The sequence below is a fragment of the Eublepharis macularius genome, chromosome 9 (genome assembly GCF_028583425.1).
Source record: "Eublepharis macularius isolate TG4126 chromosome 9, MPM_Emac_v1.0, whole genome shotgun sequence".
NCBI classification, from domain to species: domain Eukaryota; kingdom Metazoa; phylum Chordata; class Lepidosauria; order Squamata; family Eublepharidae; genus Eublepharis; species Eublepharis macularius.
The window spans coordinates 44944044-44959929 of record NC_072798.1 but is presented as its reverse complement, the minus strand read 5'-3'; the positions used below and the strand labels follow the sequence as shown (position 1 = coordinate 44959929).

The 15886-nt window shown below is 49.1% G+C and overlaps 1 protein-coding gene across 1 annotated transcript in view; it reads right to left on the bottom strand.

Moving 5' to 3' along the window:
- Positions 1 to 15886, bottom strand: part of ANKS1B (ankyrin repeat and sterile alpha motif domain containing 1B) — an 885134-nt gene that overhangs the window by 739325 nt on the left and 129923 nt on the right. The gene's annotated exons all lie outside the window — the stretch shown is intronic.

Here is a 15886-nt window from a genome sequence, read left to right as displayed (position 1 = left end):
TAAATAGAATTTTCACGACATAGCATCTGTTATTCAAAATTTAAACAAATTTAAGGGATATAAATTGCAATCTTTAATTAAATTTGTAACTAGCAATAGCATTATTCAGTTTGAACAGATAGAAAAAGTAATTTTTTAGGAATATTTACAGGTTAAAAAATTTTTGACAGGAAGAGTATTAAGCATATACTGAATTTGAATGGATAATGACTAGAAAAGAAAATAATCAATTAGCTAAACTTTATGATGTTTTATTAAATAGCTTTCCTCTAAATTCTAGCAATTGTTCTAAGTGGAATATTATGTTAGGTTATGTAATCGCTGATCAAGTATGGGAATTTATAATGGGATTTACCTTTTCTGTCAATATAAAATTTAAAATGATTCATAACTGGCGTTATATACTTAAATGTTTTTGAGAATGTACAGTTCTTGCTCTAACTGTTGCTGCTTTTGTGGATGTAAGGCTGCAGATTTTTACCATCTTTAGTGGTCCATGGGCCATCAGTTTTTGGTGGCATATATAGGAATTCGGGCTGTTTGGGGCCTGGAACTGGCCACTGCCAGGTGGGAAATCCTCCCCCGCCCAGCAGCGGCCCGATCCAGGCTATTTTGGGCCTGATCTGGGCCCAAACGGGCCCAAAATGGCCAAAACAGGCCATTTTAAAAATACCCACATGACACCAGTCATGTATTTTAAAGAGGTGCCAGAATGCTGTTCCAGGGCGTTCCAGCTCAAAAAAAACCCTGACTAATTAGCACTCTAACGATGGTTAAAGTGGGCATCATATAAGCACCTGAGAATAAAGAATTGCCAGGTTTATTTCTTGTTTGTGTAAAGGATCTTGGGGTGAGACATTGCAAGGACAAGCTGAGGCAGGGGCTGTTGGGCATGGTCACTCTCAGGTGGCAGGGGGATCCACACAGACGTGTGCACCATATGGAATCTCACAGCCTGTCATCCTCTGGTTTCCCCTTCAGCAGGTGAGCTGCTGAAGGGGTAAGGGGGTCATCAGCCAACAGGCGGGTCAGTCAATGCTTGGATCCATGCCCTATGCAGCATCAAGGCTCCATAAGCTGTAACCAATAAAGTTGTGGCCATTTATATAGCATGAGTGCTATATAAATCCCTCAGCCACTCCACTACGGCATCCAGGCACTGGGCCAAGGAAGAGATATCTGCTTCTGGTTGCTTATCAAGTAGGAGGTAGAGTTGGATGTCATTAGCACACTGGTGGCATACAACCCCAAATCTCTTAACATCCACTAGATGGCGTATATGAATGAATGAATGAATGAATGAATGAATGAATGAATGAATGAATGAATGAATGAATGAATGAATGAATGAATGAATGAATGAATGAATGGTCTCTTTCCTTGTAGAGATATAACACAAAAGGCATATATTCACAATGAAACGGGCTAGAAACTTTCTTTTTAAGTAATACGAGAACTGGGAATTCAGAGAACCTGTTACATCCATTGTTATGACATTATATTAATACAAACATATTTTAATGTTGTTTTTTACTTGCAAAAGCCCAGTGGCCAGGAGAATGGGGGGCTGCTGCTTGTCAGGTCTGACTATGTTCTTTGTATGATTTAACCAAACCGACTCCATTTTAATCCTGTCAGTGTTTTAAGCTCTTCTCTTGCAGGTGACAAGCAGCCCAGTAACAGTTATCTCAAAGAAGAGGAATGTTATGACTACAGCCTTTCCAGCCTTGGGAAAGTTTCACTCTCTCAGCTTCAAGCTGTTTGTTTTGAGAACTATGGGGGGAGGATGGGACTTGCTGGGCTTTGCTATTCTGTACCTTAACTTTTGCCTGTCATTCGTAACAATACCCATGTACCAGCCAAGATATTGCATCTTGGTCAGTGGACTATAATGGTTGTTTATATTCAGTAAAATCTTTTGAAACCAATGGACTCATGTCTAATTGCAAGGATTGCAACTTTTAGTAAGCCACAGTCTGACATTTTGTTACGAATCACATCTGTTCCAATGCCTAAACCAGGGAAGACGGATACCAAGGCCGCATCCAACAGGAACCCTTTGTTTGATCCTTATACCTCCCCTGGTTCGGAAGGACTGGAACCTCCACGACCCGTTCAGAGAGGAACGGAGTCCAGACGTACTGCACCGTATACCCTCGCACCTGATACTAGGCCCCGGGCAGCAGCGGACCCTCTGATATCCCTGCCTACGCCAAGGCAGTGGGGTTCGATGCCGAGAGACACGAGGGAAAGGAGAGCGAGTGCAGTATTTACTAAGTCGCAAATGGACGGGAAACGGAGTGTCGGCTCGATAGCAGAGCATTCAAGTAGCCAACCGTGGTATCACTGGAATCGAGAAGCCAACCAACTAGAGTGGGACCGAAGAGGTTCGGAAAGTACCCAGGTGTGGGAGACCTCCCGTCGCGACGTGATGAGTTGGGACTATGCAGAAGTTACCCCGTGGACGGGGCAACGCAAGCCAACTGAACAAAGTTGGGTACAATTACACAGCCGAACTTTAGCAGTGGATGCTGGAATTTCGGCGGTAACCGGATTAGCGAAAGGAATCCTGGCGGGGATATCGGAGGAAGACCAAGGTAACGGGGACCGGGGCATGGGAGAAATTCGGCCATGGCCTCATGCATCAGCTTCCTATGCGGAATATATGGAGACTCCCCAAGTTCCCAATGAACCTCCTCAGGAATATTCGGAAACGGGGGGTGCCACGGCAGCCCCAGGACGTGTTCAAATGTTAGAGGAGAGACTTTGTAGTATGGAGGAGAGCTTAGCGCATGCGGTTCACCTGCTCTCCGTACTCATTGTCGGAGGATCAGAAGAGGGCACCTCACAGGGAGAGGGCGCCCACAGCCGAGTGGTCGGCCAAGGTCTGGTGGCCCTTCAGGCTATTGTCCCGGGTCCAAATGTCACCCCGAGGGAGCAACCGCTCGTACTAATAGACGATCTGCAACAACCAGTGCAACCTCCAGAACAACCTCAGGGGCCAGCAGACAAGAGACCGGAGGAACTACCCCCTGACGTGCCCGGAGGGCCTCCAGGAGGAGAGGAAGAGGCACCGCAGGAGCAGCCACAAGAGCAACCGCAGGAGCAGCCACAAGAACAGCCACAAGAGCTCCCGGTTCTCCCAGGAGACCAGCCGCTACAGCCGCAGGAAGAGGCTCCGGTACTCCCACCACCTCCTCAAGGGCAGCCGCTTCTCCCATGACTTCCAGTGCCTAGGCTACCTCCACCCCTGAGACCGAGAGGTCCACCTCCGCACGGCCCTCTGCACGGCCCACCTCCGCACAGCCCTCCGGCTCCGCGACTACAGAGACCGCAACTGAGGCCACAAGGCCTTCCAATACCGAGACCCCAAGGAATTCCGCAGCCAAGGCCCCAGCATCCGCCAATGCAACCGCTCCCACGTAGACCTGACTGGCAGCCAAGGCAGGAACTGGCGCCCATACCTTACTACCCACTTCCAGCACCGGTTACCAGACCTCAAGAGTTACCGATAGGGTGGGTAAAATTGGAAGCTACTTTCGACGGGGACCCAGCGAAGTTGGGATTTTTTCTAGTACAAGCACTACAATTCTTCAATCGTTGGGGACATTTATTCGAAGATGAGGCCAGTCAAATTGAGCATTTGGGATCCCAGTTGCAAGGAAAAGCAGCAGAATGGTATGTAGCCTTGTACGAATTGGGGGCCCCAGAACTAGACTCCCTACAGGGTTTGGTAGATGCGCTCTGAGCACAATATGAAGACCCCTTAGAGGAGAGCAGAGCCCGAACGGAATTACAATCAATTAGACAAGGTAGCATGTCGGCCAGAGACTATGTTACAAAGTTCCAACAGCTAGCTGCCAAATGTCCAAGGTGTGAGGAATCCACTAAAATAATTTTGTTCAAGCAGGGCATGAATCCCAGACTGTTGGATCGGGCCCTTATGCAAGATAATCCCCCCACACTCGGGTTGGATTCAATTAGCCTGCGAAGTGGAAAACCGCATGCAAGAAGTGTGTCTTGTAGAACAACAACAAACGGCAGGGCACCGCCGAACCTCCATAATAGTAAGAGGGGGCAGGGGAGCAGGATATGCAGCTAGAGGAGCGAGAGATGCTAGATGGCAACAAGGATTGTGTCTACATTGTGGCCAAAGCGGTCACTTTGCAGCACAATGTCCGTTCCAGCCTGTGCAGAGAACTCCGTTCCCACCAAGGCGCCCAGCCCCTGCCACTCTTCCCCAGCCGTCCCGCCCAACGCCCGCTCCGCGAATTACGAGAGGGAGAGGGACATTTAGAAGAAATCCTCCCGAGAAAGGATTAGAGCTAGAGGAAATTATGGACTTTGATTCAACCGCTCTAATCGGTGAAGAAGCACCCGAAAGTCCTAATTCGGGAAACGAAATGGATCTGTTGTAAACGGACCCAAACGGCAGATCAAAACTCAGTCAGTTCCCATAGTGGATAGATCTCAAGGGTCCATACTATTCATGCCTGTTACGTTAATCAATCCTGAAAGAAAGACTCATATTCGGGTGCAAGCGCTCATTGATTCTGGATGTTTCAGAGATATTATTGCACCAGCTCTAGTGAACGGATTAGTACTCCCAGTAAAAGAACTTGAAATGCCAGTCATTTTTGAACAAATGGATGGCACTAATATGAATCCTGTCACCACTGAAACAGTACCTGTCATCACAGGCATGGGTCAACATTGGGAGACAAGATTGTTTGCAATTAGCTCTACAGCAAAATACCCTTTGATTTTGGGGAGCAGATGGTTGTGGGACCACAACCCAGACATAAATTGGACAGTCGGAAGCATCACCTTCAAAAGAGATAGCTGCAAAAATCATCGCTGGGACCAAAATTGGGGCAACAACCCTACCCTCATAGAACAAGCACTCCTAACGCAGGAGGAAATTAATCAAATACCTAAACAGTATAGAGCCTATTTGCAAGCCTTCACCGAAGAAGAAGCCAACACCTTACCTCCCCACAGGAGGACAGATTGTGCAGTGGAAATCATCCCTGGAGCCGCATTGCCCAAAGGTAGACTTTATCCAATGAGCCCAAATGAAAGAAAGGAGCTCAGAAAATTCATTGACACTAATCTCCAAAGGGTGTTCATTCGACCTGCAAACAGTCCTCATGCTGCACCAGTACTGTTTGTTAAAAAGAAGGATGGAGGGCTGAGACTGTGCACTGACTTCAGAGGACTTAATGCAGTCTCCTCCACAAACGCCTATCCCATACCTCTCATCAGAGATCTACTCAATGTCGTGGCCCAAGGTAAGATCTTCACAAAATTGGACTTAAAAGATGCTTATTTCCACGTTCGTATAAGAGAGGGGGATGAGTGGAAAACCGCGTTCAATACGCCCTTAGGGCAGTACGAATACTTAGTTATGCCTTTTGGCTTATCCAGGGCCCTTTCGGTTTTCATGTCCATGATCAATGAAGTATTGCACGAATTTTTATATAAAGGAGTAGTTGTTTACCTGGATGATGTGTTAATTTACTCAGAAACCGAAGAAGAACATGTACACTTAGTGCAACGGGTATTAACCACTCTCATGTGCAATAAATTGCCCATCAAATTGTCTAAATGTGAATTTCACAAAACTGAACTTAATTACTTGGGATATTGCATCTCAAAAGATGGATTAAAAATGGATCCAGGCAAAGTGAAAACGGTTCAAGACTGGCAAACCCCCACATATCGTAAAGAACTGCAATCCTTTTTGGGGTTTGCCAATTTCTATAGAGAATTTATACAAAACTTTGCCCAAATAACTCTCCCCCTCACAGAACTCTTAAAAACTAAAGACAAAGGGGAGCAAGCTAAGAAACCAAAAGCAAAATTATTATGGACACCACAATGCCAATTAGCTTTTGATCAGTTAAAGCAGCAATTCATATCCGAACCAGTGCTGCAACACCCCGACGAAAACCACCCATTCATAGTACAGGTGGACTCCAGCGATACCGCAATTGGGGGCGTCCTCCTGCAGCGGGGGTCGGACAATATTCTCAAACCTTGTGCATACCTTTCACGTAAATTTTCTGAAGCCGAAAGAAATTGGAATGTTTGGGAAAAGGAAGCTTTTGCTGTAAAAGTGGCGCTCTCCACGTGGAGACATTGGCTGGAAGGGGCCCACCATCCTTTTGAGGTTTGGACAGATCACAAAAATTTAGAAGCGTTACGCAGTCCTCGGAGACTCAATGCCAAACAATTGAGATGGGCAGAATACTTTTCTAAATTCAATTTCACCCTCAAATTCTTGCCCGGCAAAACTAATTTTCTAGCGGACGCCCTCTCATGCATGCCCCAACTCAAAAGCAGGAGGGAGGAGACAATAGACACAGTATTTTCGCCTACCCAACTGGGGTGTGTGGTTACTATGCGCAGCCGCACAACACAACCTCCTCACTCCGATCAGGGGTGGAGACAAAAACTGAAAAGCAAAGTCGAAAAGGAGGGGGAGAATGTACCCAAAGAGAAATTAATCCAATCTGCACAAGGGGAATGGCTTTGGGGTGATCGATTTTATGTACCAAATAGTTTAAGAAAAGAAGTACTACAACGCTGTCATGATGCCCCAACAGCTGGCCATTACAGATATTTAAAAACCCTTCATTTGATCCAAAGACAATTTTGTTTTTGTTTTTTTTGAAAGTTTTTTTATTTTTTAATTACTAGTACTACAAAAAGGAAAAAGTGGGAACAGGGAGAAGGGGAAGAAACAACACATAACAACACAAACACTACATCTACAAGTAATGCATTCCCTTCATACTGCAATTATTTAACATTAGAACTTTGTAAAATGCTGTTAGATTGGTAGATCTTATAAAATACAAACTACAATCAGGATTAGGTCTTCTTCCCCCCTCTGGGTCTCGGTCACAGTTCTCTCTGAACAGCTACAGTCACTGTGCTCGTTCCCTCCTCCCCTCCCCCTTCAGGCTTGAAATCCTCTTCTTCTTGCTGGAACTCTTGATGTTTACACACAAAGTCCCTTAGCTGGTCTTCCGATGTTATCTTGTGAGCTTGATCTTTATAGCTAAAACAGATACCTTCCGGAAATAACCATTTGTATTTTATTTCACGTTTCCTCAGAAGAGCTGCAAACCTTTTATATTTAAATCTTCTTTTCCGAGCTAAAAATGGAACATCCTTCAATAACTTAACCTTATTGCCCAGACAGTCCAAGTCCGCATTGTATGAATTATATAGGATGGTGTCCCGAATCTTCTTAGATGAAAAGTCAATAATAATCTCGCGAGGCAGCTGACGCTTCATTGCATATTTTGAAGAAGCCCGATGGACTTCCAAAATGGCGCTTTTTAACTCTTCTTTAGTTGCCTTTGCGGGTATCGCCAAAAGTTCCGACGCCAGATCCTTTAAATTCTCATTTTCCTCCTCCTTCACATTCTGGAGACGCAATATTGTCTGAGCACGATCCACTTGCAACCCGATCAGTTGGTTCTCCATCAGCTTTAGTTCTTTGTTTGTTGCCCTCATGCGTGCTACGTTTTCCCGAGCAGACTTTTCCACCCCCACCACTGCTTCCTTAATGGTTTTCACTTCACTCTCAATTAAGCCAACCCTTTGATCAGTTTTGTTTAACTTGTCAACAAAGAGCTTTATGGCTTCAACGACCAACCGCTTTACTAGCTCCTCAAGAGACTCTCCTTTCCCCTGCAAAGCAGCCGAGATGGATTTGCCCATAGCGGGGCTCTGCTTTTTGTCGCCATCTTGGGGGGGGGGAATCCGTCAGCCAAGTTTCGAAACTCAGTGAGTGTCATAGTACACCCTGAGCTTGATGAGTCCTCTGAGGAGGAGGAACTGGAACAGCAGACGCTTGCTGACAGCCTTGCTCCTCCTGGGGAGGAGCAGCCTGTCTCCCAGCAGCCGACCACAGCTGAACAGTCAGAGGCTGTATCCCAACCAGAAGCTCCCCTTCCCCACCCAGAGCCACCGGCCCAGATGCAGCCAGCTTCCTTATCCCCTCCAACATCTCCAGACTACCGAGAGCAACGTCGGCGTAGCAGGGACAGAAGAGACTTACAGACCCGACATCAATCTGCACGCCTCCGGGCTCTGAACAGGCCAGCCTTCTCAGAGGAAGGAGGGGCTCCAGAGAAGGAGACTTGAAGCAGCTGTGCGAGCTTACCGAATGCCCTTAGAGTATAAAAGCCAGAGGGAGGGCTCCCTTCGGCGTGGCTTCAACGAGTTCTCTAAGCTGCTCTTGTACTGCCTGTGTTTGCTCCTTGGAACTGTCTCTCTGACCTCTGACCCGGCCTGTCCTCGACTTCTCCCTTGATTTATGGACTTGCACATTCCTCACCTCGCCAGCTGGACCTCGTTATCTGTCAGCTGCACTCTGCAGACTCGGCAACCTCCGGAAGCAGGACAGTTTGAAGCCACCCCACAAAAAAAATTCTCCAGCACAATGGAGGAAGGCACTGCTGTTGCTACTGGCCTTGCTGCCCAGACCCAGTGGCTGCAGACACAGGTGCAGCAATTAACCCAGACCATAGCCTTGTTGCAGCAGCAGGTAACCTTGAGGCCAGATCCTGCACCTCCCCGGAAATGCCCAGTGCAGCCTCCAGAGAAGTTTGCAGGGAATGTTGAAGAGTTCCCTGTATTCCTGGCACAGTGTCAGCTCTACATGGAGCTGCGGGCTCAAGATTTTGCTGATGACAAGACCAAGGTCGGTTTTGTATTAAGCCTCCTAAAGGGGAACGCTGCCAAATGGGTGACACCTTTACTGCTCATGAATTCACCACTGCTGAGTAGTCTTGCTGATTTTGTGGCACACTTGAAGGCTATCTTTGCAGACCCTCTGAAGGCAGAGCAGGCCAACTGCCGCATTCGGCGGCTGCGACAGGGGCCAGGTACTCTGAGGGACTATACCACTGACTTCCAGCTATTAGCACAGGACCTGGGCTGGAATGAGGCCGCACTCATGGACCAGTACCTGGAGGGCTTGTCTGAGGAGGTGCTAGATGAAGTAGCCCGAGTTGAGCGCCCTCCAAATCTCCCAGCCCTGATCTTACTCTGCCTGCGTATCGACGGTCGCCTGGAGAGTCGACGGCAGGGCCGCAAGGAAGTACGTTGCCACTCCGAAAGCCAACCACCTGCTGTGGGATCCAACCCCTGCTCCTACTTGTCCCGAAGCCTGACCCCAGAGCCCAGGGAAGTGAAAGCCTCGGCTGTCAGCATTACACCCCAGGGTTTAAGGGGAGGCCACCCCTACCATTCTGGACCCCCCATAGAACACCAAAAGCCCCCTGACATTGGGCCCCAGCATCTTCTGATCCCCGTGAAGCTACAGCTACCAGGGGGGCGCTGGCTGTTGGTGTACGCCATGGTCGATTCTGGAGCCGCCCAGTCCTATATGGATGCCCAATTTGTCAGGCAACACCAAGTGCCGACACACACCAAAAAGACGCCAGTTTTGGTGGAAGCCATCGATGGTCGGCCTCTACGCTCGGGTCCAGTTACTCAGGAAACCCACCTTCTAGGTCTGCACATAGGGAACCATCAGGAACAGCTCAGCTTTGACATCGCTGCTATGCCTCACTTCCCGGTAGTGCTGGGGATGTCCTGGTTGAAGAAGCATGACCCCTTGATTGAGTGGAGCAAGCAGAACCTGCGCTTCCAGACCCCATGTCCCCATGAGGCGCCCTCTGTGCTCCTGGGAGGGAGCACCAGTTCAGATCTGTCTGCACTCCCAGCCAAATATGCAGAGTTCCAGGATGTCTTCCAAGAGAAAGGCGCCGACCGGTTGCCCCCACACCGGCCATATGATTGCGCCATCCACCTTATTCCTGATGCCCCCTTGCCCACTGGGCGGTTGTATTCCCTATCAGAACCTGAGCGAGGAGCCCTACAAGAGTTTTTGGCCAAGAATTTGCAAAGAGGATTCATCCGTCCATCCACTTCCCCTACCTCAGCCCCTGTCTTGTTTGTAAAAAAGAAATCCGGGGAATTGCGCCTATGTAATGATTACCGGGCCCTCAATCGCACCACCATAAGGGACCGCTACCCACTGCCACTGATCCCAGAACTACTGGACCGATTATGGGGGGCCCAAAGGTACACCAAGCTCGATCTGCGAGGCGCCTACAATTTGGTGCGTATACGCCCTGGAGATGAGTGGAAGACTGCATTTGGTACCCGGTATGGCCAGTATGAGTACTTAGTCATGCCCTTTGGCCTCTGTAATGCCCCAGCTGTGTTCCAGCGCTTCATGAATGATGTCTTCCGCGACTTGCTGGATCACTTTGTGATAATTTACCTCGATGATATCCTGATCTTCTCCCAGGACCCCGCTGAACACACCAAACATGTTCGGGCTGTCCTCCAACGCCTGAGGCAACAAGGCCTGTATGCTAAGTTGGAGAAGTGTGCCTTTGACTTAGATACTGTCGAATTTCTAGGGCATCTCATCACCCCACAGGGCATAAAGATGGACCCCCAAAAGGTGGAGACAGTGCTGTCTTGGCAGGCACCTCGAAATCGGAAAGACATTCAGAGGTTCCTTGGCTTCGCCAACTACTATCGGCAATTCATCCCAAACTTTGCCCTCCTAACGGTGCCCCTCACCAAGTTGCTACGGCCCCGAGAACCCTTCCGCTGGACAGTAGAAGCGCAACAGGCCTTCCAGCAGCTAAAAACCCGGTTTGCAATGGAGCCGCTCCTACGGTACCCAGACCCAAGCACACCCTTTGTGGTCGAGACTGATGCCTCCAGTGTCGCACTTGGCGCTGTGTTATCCCAGCAAGACACTGCCGCGGGCCCTCTACGACCCTGCGCCTACTACTCCCGGCAACTCAACGCAGCCGAAAAAAACTACACCATCTGGGAGAGGGAGCTCCTGGCAATTAAATCAGCGTTTGAGGTCTGGCGGCACCACCTAGAGGGTGCCAGACACCCCGTGCAAGTTCGCACAGACCATCGGAATCTCGAGTACCTACAGACTGCTCGTAGATTGAATCAGAGGCAGATTCGATGGTCCCTGTTTTTCTCCCGTTTTAACTTTACCATTACCTACATTCCCAGCTCCCAGAACAAGCGGGCAGATGCCCTCTCTCGAAAACCTGAGTTCGCCTCCCCGTCCCTCAAGGAGCCGCTTCTATCCACAGTTCTACCACCGGAAGTGTTCGCTGCCGTGCCCCCTACTGCCTCGCTCCAGGAACGGATCCAGGAACAACAGCTACGTGACCCCTTCGCCAAGAAGATGCTCCAGTGTCTTCGTGATCCTACGCAGAATCCTCCCAGGGGTTACCGAGAGCAGGCGGGGATGCTCACCCACCAAGACCGGGTCTATGTGCCACCGGGGACACTACGGGCCGAAGTCCTGCAACTGGCGCATGACACCAAACCCGCTGGACACTTTGGTCAGTATAAGACAGCACATCTGCTGACCCGGGAGTTTTGGTGGCCCCATGTACAGACCGATGTAGCCCAGTACGTAGCCTCCTGCAGCACCTGCAGGCGAGCCAAAGATCCCCCTGGCAGGCCTACAGGACTCTTGCTTCCCCTGCCTACTCCTAATGGCCCCTGGAAAGCTGTATCCATGGACTTCGTCACGGACCTCCCTACGTCTGCAGGGAACACAAGCATCCTAGTGGTGGTGGATCTCCTGACTAAAATGGCTCACTTTGTTCCTTGTTCCGGACTCCCAACTGCCCGCGAAACTGCCCGGCTGTACTTACATCATGTTTTCCGCCTCCACGGATTGCCAGAACACCTGATCTCTGATCGGGGGACCCAGTTCACCTCCCGCTTCTGGCGCACCCTACACACCCTACTGGGCACCCAAGTACACTTATCTTCCGCCTATCACCCCCAGTCTGATGGCCAGACGGAACGCACCAATGCCACACTGGAACAGTATCTCAGGTGCTATGAAAACCACCAGCAGGATGACTGGGCCCCACTGCTCCCCCTGGCGGAGTTTGCATACAACAACTCAGTGCATACCTCAATCCGTCAGACCCCGTTCATGGCCAATTATGGGTTCCATCCCCGGTTTTTCCCGCCGGTCATGCCCACTGCACCAGTACCAGCTGTCAATGACTTTGTGGAGGAATTGCAGGCACTGCATAAGGTCCTGCAGGACCAACTACACTAGGCCAAAGAGGCATACAAGGAGACTGCTGATCGTAGGCGCCAGCCAGGAGAGGCTCTCAAGGTGGGGGACAAGGTGTGGCTCTCAACTCGACACCTCCGCAGTCAGAGGCCCTCCCGAAAGTTGGATGCCCGCTTTATTGGCCCATTCCTAGTTACTGCCCAAATCAACCCCGTGGCCTACCGGTTACAGCTGCCCTCTACACTCCGTATCCATCCTGTGTTCCATCGGTCCCTCCTTGTTCCCGTTGTCCCCCCACATCCTCTCCGAGACCCAGAGGTGCCACCACCACCTGTCATGATAGAGGGCCAGGAGGAATATGAAGTAGCGCAAATATTGGATTCCAGACGACGACGTGGCCAACTCCAGTATCTGGTGGACTGGAAGGGGTACGGACCCGAGGACCGCTCTTGGGAACCTGCGGAGAATCTTCATGCCCCCGACTTGGTGTGCCGCTTCCACCGGGCCTATCCACGGAAACCAGCCCCATCCAGTGTGGGGGGCCCTGGGGGAGGGGATGGTGTCATAGTACACCCTGAGCTTGATGAGTCCTCTGAGGAGGAGGAACTGGAACAGCAGACGCTTGCTGACAGCCTTGCTCCTCCTGGGGAGGAGCAGCCTGTCTCCCAGCAGCCGACCACAGCTGAACAGTCAGAGGCTGTATCCCAACCAGAAGCTCCCCTTCCCCACCCAGAGCCACCGGCCCAGATGCAGCCAGCTTCCTTATCCCCTCCAACATCTCCAGACTACCGAGAGCAACGTCGGCGTAGCAGGGACAGAAGAGACTTACAGACCCGACATCAATCTGCACGCCTCCGGGCTCTGAACAGGCCAGCCTTCTCAGAGGAAGGAGGGGCTCCAGAGAAGGAGACTTGAAGCAGCTGTGCGAGCTTACCGAATGCCCTTAGAGTATAAAAGCCAGAGGGAGGGCTCCCTTCGGCGTGGTTATGCGACTGCTAGATAATTTAAAAACTGATAAATCACCGGGCCCAGATGGCATACATCCAAGAGTTCTGAAAGAACTCAAGTGTGAACTTGTAGATCTCCTCACAAAAATATGTAATCTGTCATTAAACTCTGCATCTGTTCCTGAGGACTGGAAGGTAGCTAATGTTGTCCCCATCTTTAAAAAAGGTTCCAGGGGAGATCCGGGAAATTACAGGCCAGTCAGCCTGACGTCAATACCGGGTAAGTTGGTGGAAACTATTATCAAAAATAAAATTAGTGGGCACATTGATGACCAAAAGCTGATGAGGAAAACTCAGCATGGGTTTTGTAAGGGAAGATCTTGTCTCACCAATCTGTTAGAGTTCTTTGAGGGAGTGAACAAACAAGTGGACAAGGGAGACCCGATAGATATTGTTTATCTTGACTTCCAGAAAGCTTTTGACAAAGTTCCTCATCAAAGGCTCCTAAGTAAGCTCAGTAGCTATGGGATAAAGGGCCAAGTCCTCTTGTGGATCGAAAACTGGCTAATTAATAGGAAACAGAGAGTGAGTATAAACGGGCACTTCTCACAGTGGAGGGTGGTGAGCAGTGGGGTGCCACAGGGGTCGGTATTGGGTCCAATGCTTTTTAACTTGTTTATTAATGATTTGGAATTGGGATTAAGCAGTGAAGTGGCTAAATTTGCAGATGACACGAAATTGTTCAGGGTGGTGAAAGCCAGAGAGGATTGTGAGGCACTCCAAAGGGATCTGTCGAGGCTAGAAGAGTGGGCATCCATGTGGCAAATGAGGTTCAATGTAGCCAAGTGCAAAGTAATGCACATTGGAACCAAAAATCCAAAATATAAATACAAGTTGATGGGGTCTGAACTGGCGGAGACTGACCAAGAGAGAGATCTTGGAGTCATGATAGATAACTCACTAAAAACGTCAGCACAGTGTGTGACTGCCATAAAAAAAGCTAATGCTATGCTAGGGGTTATTAGGAAAGGGATTGAAAACAAATCAGCCGGTATCATAATGCCTCTGTATAAATCGATGGTGAGGCCTCATTTGGAGTACTGTGTACAGTTCTGGTTGCCACACCTTAAAAAAGATATAGCACTGGAAAAAGTACAGAGAAGGGCAACTAAAATGATTAAAGGGTTGGAACACTTTCCCTATGAGGAAAGATTGAGGCGCTTGGGGCTCTTTAGCCTGGAGAAAAGACGACTGAGGGGAGACATGATAGAGGTTTACAAGATAATGCACGGGTTAGAGAAGGTAGAGAAAGATGTGTTTTTCTCCCTTTCTCACAATACAAGAACTCGTGGGCACTCTATGAAATTATTGAGCAGTTGGGTTAGAACAGATAGAAGAAAATACTACTTTACACAAAGGGTGATAAACACATGGAATTCGTTGCCACAGGAGGTGGTGGCAGCTACAAGCATTGCCAGCTTCAAGAGGGGACTGGACAAATATATGGAGCAGAGGTCCATCAGTGGCTATTAGCCACAGGAGATAGATGGTATTCTCTTTGTGGGGAGGTGGTGCTCTGTTGTCTTGGTGCTGGAAGGAAGGCAGTGGGAGGGAATCTGGTGTCCTGGCCTCACTGACAGTCCTTTAGATGGCACTGGATTTCTAGCCACTGTGTGTGACAGAATGTTGGACTGGATGGGCCACTGGCCTGATCCAACATGGCTTTGCTTATGTTCTTATGTTCTTATGAGTTCTCTAAGCTGCTCTTGTACTGCCTGTGTTTGCTCCTTGGAACTGTCTCTCTGACCTCTGACCCGGCCTGTCCTCGACTTCTCCCTTGATTTACGGACTTGCACATTCCTCGCCTCGCCAGCTGGACCTCGTTATCTGTCAGCTGCACTCTGCAGACTCGGCAACCTCCGGAAGCAGGACAGTGAGGGGGAAGAAATCCGAGCCTTCTTAGCTTCAAATCCCACCAATCCTTTGCATACGCTTGTAGTAACAGAAGGGATTCGCTACTTACAGGTTTTCACCTTAAATCTGCTTTTTGCCGATCCAAAGACAATTTTGGTGGCCAGGCATGCGCAAAGACATTTCGCAATATGTAGCTTCGTGTCCCATTTGCCTCAGCGCCAAAACGTGAAAAGGCAAGCCTCCTGGACTTTTACAGCCCCTTGAAACCCCAAGTAGACCGTGGGAAATTATTTTGATGGATTTCATCACAGATCTTCCTCCTTCCAAAAATCACACCTGCATTTTGGTTGTAGTGGATCTATTTTCAAAACAAGCCCACTTCATTCCCTGCACTACCATGCCTTCGGCAAAAAAGTTGGCGGATATTTTTCTAAAATATATTGTAAAGCTTCATTCTTTTCCATCAAAGGTGATATCCGACTGAGGCGGACAATTCGTTGCCAACTTCTGGCGGGAGCTTATGCAACTCATGGGAATTGAACAAGGTTTAAGCTCCGTCCACCATCCACAAACCGACGGACAGTCAGAAAAAACTAATCAACTATTAGAACAGTTTCTCCATTGCTACATCAATTTCCAGCAGGACAATTGGATTGATTTATTGCCTTTAGCCGAATTCTCCTACAACAACAGTGTGCATGCGTCTACAGGGGAAACACCATTCAAAGTAGTTTATGGCTATCACTTTAAACCATTTCCTTTTGAAGCTCTTTCCCCGCAACAGCCTCCAATGATGTTTCAGAATGGTGGGGGGAGGCAGCTCAACAATGGACTGTCATTCAACAACATCTTAACAAGGCTAAACAGGACTATAAGAAATACGCTGATCGCCATCGTGCGGCCGAATGGGAATTGCATC